General features: G+C 33.7%; 1 long non-coding RNA gene across 8 annotated transcripts; it reads right to left on the reverse strand.

The window, feature by feature from the left end:
* On the reverse strand, positions 1,172 to 6,157 carry LOC109235399. 8 transcript variants are annotated; one of them, XR_002069377.1, is made up of 8 exons: positions 5,812 to 6,157; positions 5,645 to 5,707; positions 3,771 to 4,668; positions 3,366 to 3,456; positions 3,179 to 3,280; positions 2,486 to 2,837; positions 2,314 to 2,398; positions 1,172 to 1,427 (listed from the first exon to the last, which is right to left on the reverse strand). It is a non-coding gene; the product is annotated as an uncharacterized LOC109235399 (long non-coding RNA). The 8 variants fall into 8 exon arrangements; XR_002069378.1 differs by having other exon boundaries at positions 5,697 to 5,707; positions 5,812 to 6,155; XR_002069382.1 differs by lacking the exon at positions 5,645 to 5,707 and having other exon boundaries at positions 3,771 to 4,288; positions 4,449 to 4,668; positions 5,812 to 6,154.

Raw genomic sequence — 6,685 nt, forward strand, 5'->3', positions numbered from 1 at the left:
AGGGTCCTATTGACTTCTGGAGGCATAGTTGAGGTGTTGAATACCTTCTGTCAAAAGTTGTTAACTAGGATAGATAAGATGTTCCAGTATTTTTGGTAGAAGAAAAGGTACAGCCCATCAGGCCCAAGAGCCTTAAAGGGCTTGAAATAATCCATGGCCTTCTTGATTTTAGAGTACCTAAGAGGTTGATCAAGGGATGTTCTCATGCTATCAGTAAGGACTAGAGGAGTGTCTTCATTACAGCAGCTGTTGTTGGAAGATAAGTTAAGAGATGTGGTAAAAAGGTTGGCAAAGTAGCCTTTGGTGGTTTCTTTGATAAGGTTGGGGTCTTTGATTTGATTACCTACCTCGTTGTTAAGCTGAGTATCCTATTTCTCCTTCTTCTATTAAGGGTAGTTATGTGGAAGAACCTAGTGTTGGCATCTCCTTCACACTACCAGCTAATCCTGGATTTGAGCTTTCAAAAATCCTCATCATTCTTAAGGATAGCTGAGAACCCAGCTTGGAGGTTTGACTCTAAGTCCTAGAGGTAGGTGCTGAAAGGGTAGGCATTAGAATTTTGGATGCCATAAAGCCTAGCACTACTACAAAAAAGGCCTTTGGCGGCAATAAAAAATACCATTGGCGGCAATAACAATGGCCGCTATATCATTTACCAACAATTGGTGTTTAGCCGCTGAAGTCGGGGTCGGTAAAGCCTTTAGCGGCGTTTTTCACAAAAGCTGGTAAAGGGTATGATTTATTGCCTCTAAAACACATTTGATTTAGCGGCTTGCGACAATTATGATGGCTGCTAAACCCATTCTAAAAATGGCTAATAATGATCCTTTAACGTCCATTTCTATAGCCGCAAAAGGTAAAATAATTGACGCTAAAAGTCCATACCTTTAGCGGTAATTATTTTGTGGCAACAATATCTCTTCTAAAAACTTATTATTATGCCCTTTTAGCGTTTATTTTAATGGCTAATAAACTTAATTAAATTGCCGCTAAAATTCATATTTAATAGAAATATAATGGCCACATTATTCCTGTATAAACGCCTTTATTTTCCCTTTTATTGTCCATTTTATAGCTGGTATATCCTGTTAAATTGACGCTAAAAGTCACAAGTTATAGTGGTAAGTTTATCCACCATTAATAATATCTACTACATTCAATCAAAAAATAATGCAAATAACAAAACATATCAATATTAATTCATCAAACCATAATATATCTCGTTAAATCTTAACAAACAAAAGGAAGTACTTCCAAAATATTAATATCACAGTAACTTAAAAAATAAACTTAACTTGTTTGAACTAAATAGCTAATGTTATTATATAACTAATCTTAACGAATAACAATCTTCAAATAATTTCTGCAACTCTTCGTCATATTGAAATCTTCCACCTGCTAAATTATCGAACATCAGACTGTATGACCTGAAATTATAAAGTAACTATGTCAATAGATGAAATACAATAATCCTCAATTCCAAGTAACCATTGTGTGATAATGGAAAAATAACTAGCAGGAGTAATTTATATGTTACCATCTCATGAAAAAACTAGCAGGAGTTATTTTTGCTTTTTATCAGCCAAAGCATATATTTAACCATTTAAGCACTTCATAACACTACAATAATGTTAGCCATCTTTGAAATATCACATAATTCTGAACATGACAATAGCTATGATGAGTAATGCATAGTGAAAATAAAAGTAGCAGTAGTGACACAATAGTTAGCGGTAGTTGTAACAAGTAACTCATTCCTAGCAGTCTGACAATAAATCACCCAATTCTTCAGGTAAGAAAGCAGATAAGTCCTTTATCATAATTAGATACCAAATTTGAAAGAAAACATCTACTAAAACTTGCCAACACCACACAGAGAAACAATCACCTATGCTTGCCAACACCAAATATTCCCAGGATGTTGTGCAGGTCAAAGGATTAGACATGAATTTTTAAGTCAACTTTGCTATCACTAAGGAATTACAAAGGTCTTGAATTACTCGACCAGTCAACCTACTGTCCTAAGCTTTCAAGTTGGATGCTCATATAAAGACCAAGCTTTGGCATAGCTGTTAGCACACTCTAACTTTGCAATAAGTACATATGTCAACCCAAAAAATTAGTTAAACATGCATAAGGGCGTTAATAGCATTAAAGTCCACATTAACCCCATAATCAAGATACACGTGTAATATCCCATATTCGATAAGATAAGAGAATCCAAAAAGATTCCAATAATTAAAAATATGGAGGAAAATTCAAATAATAGAAAACTCAAATAGTAGCATGCCGAAGGATAAAGATGAGTAGTACCATGAGACAGTGAATTATTTTTAGCAGCACTAGGTATCCTTGATGTTTGTGGTACTCGCTCATGGCCACTATTGGCGTCAAGGACCTGATAAATATTAACACGTTAGATAAAAATACTTTTATAGTATTAAAACTTCATTAAGAATGTCCATAACTTATAAAATCGAGTTACCTATTCAACTGATGCGCCATTAATATTTTGAGGCATAGATTCATTAGAAGCATATTTGTGCATGAGTTGTCTCATTTGGAGTAATTCTAATTGCATCTTCTCCTGATTTTGTCTCATCAGATTCATTTCTTCATTGTGTTTATCCTTTAACTCGGTTATCTCTTGTGTTAATCTTTGTACAACTTCATTAGACGAATCCTCTACAACAATATTTTCTAAGGAAGATCTACTACCCCATATCCGAACACCTGTGAATACACATCACCTTCCCAAGCAACACTGCGAGGAGGTTGGTCAGTAGAGCTCTCACTATTGTTCGTCCTTTCATTTATCATTTCTCTTTTATCATGTCCTGACAGTAATTGAGATAACAATTTATGACACAATACAATGTAGAACGAACTAACAATAAGATAAGATATTCTAAAACCAAACTAGCCAGCATTTGCACATATGAAAAAGTCAATGTTAGTTAGCAAAGTTAATGCAGTTTCTCATATAACATGTATTAATATCAGCAACTAATGCAAGAAAATATATTAGATATGGAAATGGAAAAGATATAGCCGGAAGAAAAGACATAAAAGTTTAAGGATCAGTCAATCATTTAAAGCCTCTCCAAATTATGATGCATTAGACATGAGCTAGTACATATGTTTAATCTTAAAAAATACAACTTATAAGAAATCTTACAACTGTATTTGAAGATTTCTCATCCAATGGTCTGCCATCCTTACGCTTTGTATGAGTTAATATGTAAATCGGAGCACGTGTAGGCTCTATTCCATCTATAGCCTAATAAGTTAAATGGATGCCAAACAATTAGATATAACAAAAAATAATTATAGAATCATATGGTATGTAATTTATATATTAATACCTTTTTCATTCATCAAGGTTGCTATGCTTTTGGATCCTCCAGTGTGAGGCATCTTTTGTTTAGCCCTGCTAATTCTATTTGCTTGATTGAGCTTATGTTATTGCAACAAAAAAATACTCACTAACAATACTTAATCATATAAGATAAAATAATAACCAAATCATTTATTGTGCTCAAGGGACTATATTTAAAAGGCAAAATTCATATTCCGAACTACCTGCCACAACGTTTGCAGCACTTTCTAAAAATATTTAGGTTGGTATAATGTGGGTGAAATATAACTGATAAATACCAAGAAAATATTCTTATTAAATATATGTTCTTTGAATAAACACAAAAAGGTTCAAAGAAGAAAAATAGGACAAAGAGTAATAAAATATAGGTTCAACACAAAAACTTACTCACCTTTGCTTTGTCAGTAAGCCAATGCAAGACGAGACTAGTCCATTGATCCCTTGGTATGTGACTTGGTCTATATTTCATCAAGGCATCTTTGCTCTTATACTTGGTCACATACATAGTCTTCAAATCACATTTATAGTCCTTCCATTTTTTCCTACTGACTTTTTTACAAACTCTTCTCCACGTACTGTAATCGAGAACTTTTTCTAAAAAAAATAAAGCACGAGTTTACAAGACAATATCATGTATAAAAAGAATGATACATATTAAGAATAATAATTTCATACCCTCACAAACTCCACCAATTTTTTCTTTGTCAAATACTCGCCAATCATTTATATTTAACAGTGTCAGTTCTTGGGTTCTAGCAATGATACATAGAAATCTAACAAGCTTTCGACCCTTTTTTCCAATAGCTTGATTACGACTATTAAACTGAACAATAATTATCTTCCCTCATGGTAGATTCCAAACATCTTTTAGTAGTGTAGGCCCACGAACTTTTCTTACCTCTGAAGGACCTGAAACAGATTCAAAGGTCCATGATCTAGTGCAAGCAAATTCACAAAGAAAATAGTCGTGAGCTGGAGAATCAACTCCTTGTTTTAGCAGAACCTACAATTAGTGCAAAGCAATACTAAAAAAAATAGTGGACTCAATACTAAAACTTCAAAATAGAACCTAATTCATTGTTATGCTTAGCTCCAGTGCCAACGGAATTGTTCAAAATATTAGATTGATTATCGTAAGTTTGGGCTGGAGAGCAGTTCTGAGCATGCATTAATTGTTGAATATAGGACTGTACTTCTTCATCGTGATATTTTTCAGTGACCAATCTACTACCAACTCTGATTCGCATATTTTGTCCTCCAAAATTATGTACTTATCTATTTTCAAGAACCTGCATAAGTCATTAAGATAGTTATAGTTTATCAACAGATATTCAGATATGTAGTGTCAAGTAAATAAAGTTTAACAATAGTCAGAACCTATGCACTTTATATATAATTATGGTCCTAATTACATGAACTTAAGATCGTTCATTCAATAGAATATACGCCATACAATAATATTTCACTGAAGGATCTGCAGAAAAAAGATAATGTACATTTTGAAACTCAATCCCTAAGTAGATCCAAGACTAAGATTAACTATTAGTTCAGTGGACAAACAAAGAGCAAACAAATACTCATCCTAATAAAAAAACTTCAGTAAAGCAGCTCACTCAACACAAATTCATTTTAATTCCAATAGCAACATGGTATAAGCACAACAGACTATTCCTTATCAAGTTTTAATTTGATTGTCGAGTTTACGACACATGCTAGTTCCCCAATTTACTTAACAAGCTATAACATAATAAGAACAAATCTATCAACTACAGAAAATCTTACTTCTATTACATATCCTTATCACTTTCATATTCAATATCATTTTCTCCATCACCATTACTTTTCTACAATTATAATAATAAATTAAAAATACTTTCGCACAAAAGTAAAAATAATCACCAAATTTGATAAGCTAGCTCAATAACCTGCATTATCAATGCACTACAAAATATCACCTATGGTACTTTTTATTTTTAATTTTAATTTTTGATAAGCCACAAAGCTTATGTACTGTTTACATATAATTCTAAAATTTGATCAGATATGCATAGATGAATCCACAAATTGGAGGAAATGAGAAAATTTCATCAGCAGAGAAAACAATGTAACAAACACTAGATCTAGAGAAACCTCAGCAATTAACGACACATTTTCGCAAGATACTGAAGATTTAAAATAAAAAATAAGAAGGCTGACATTTAAGTGCTATCGTTATCTCAATGACGCAAAGTATCATTACGCGTGGAAGGATAAACATTGACATACATGAGAGTAATCAAATTGAGTGAGGAGAAGGCGAAATATAGAACGCATGTACCTGCGGCGTTACTAGAAAGGAAAAAAAATGAGAGAGATAGATATACAAAACCAAATAGGAGAGAGAGAGAGAGAGAGAGAGAGAGAGAGAGAGAGAGAGAGAGCAGAGAAATTACTCAGTAATGGTGGCTGGTGATGTTGAGAGTGAGATTCGGCGGCAGCGACATATGAGGAAAAGAGGTCTGCTATACTCAGTGTGGGTGAATATATCGAGGAAGAGGGAAAAATTTTTCAAGGAAATTTTGTGGAGGGAGAACAGATCGAAAATTACTAACTTTTAATAGCGATTAATAACTTTGAATTGTCCGTAAAACTCTTGAGACCAGGTTTGACTAATTTATTTTTGCCTTTCCCAACAAATGGTCATATGCCTCTAAAGATTGTATTCCGTGAATACTTTAGCGGCAATTATTTTATTTCCCCTACAAAATTGTCGCTAAAGGTCTATTTTGTGGTAGTGTAGCTAAAATATGCTTCTTCTTATGGAAGATGTTTCCAAAGACATGCCTATTCCAGGTGGTCATATTAGCCTTAAAAATGTTGTTGTCACCTAACATATTATTTGTGGAGTGGAAGCTGTTTTGAACAATGGAGGGGAAATCAGGATGACATCACATATAGACTCGAATCTAAAGGGCCTTCTATGATCATTGGACTGTTGACTAGTAATGTTAAGGAGTAATGGACAGAGATCAGAGTGGGTCCTAGGGAGATGGGTAACTGAAGATTCCGGGTATGACTCAATCCAGTCATCAGTGGAAAAATACCTATCCATCCTCTCTAGGATGAGGTCTTGCGTGTTAGTGTATCTTTTATTAGACCAAGTGTATTTAGAGCCCTTGAAGCCTAGTTCAACTAGTCTACATAGGTTCAAACAGTTCCAAAATCCATTAGTTCTACTATTATTAATGTAGTTGCCCCCAAATTTGTCCCTGACTTTTAGGACTTCATTGAAGTCTCCTCCTACAAGGTAGCTACCTTTATAAACAG

Source organism: Nicotiana attenuata, chromosome 12 (assembly GCF_001879085.1).
Source record: "Nicotiana attenuata strain UT chromosome 12, NIATTr2, whole genome shotgun sequence".
Taxonomy (NCBI): Eukaryota; Viridiplantae; Streptophyta; class Magnoliopsida; order Solanales; family Solanaceae; genus Nicotiana; species Nicotiana attenuata.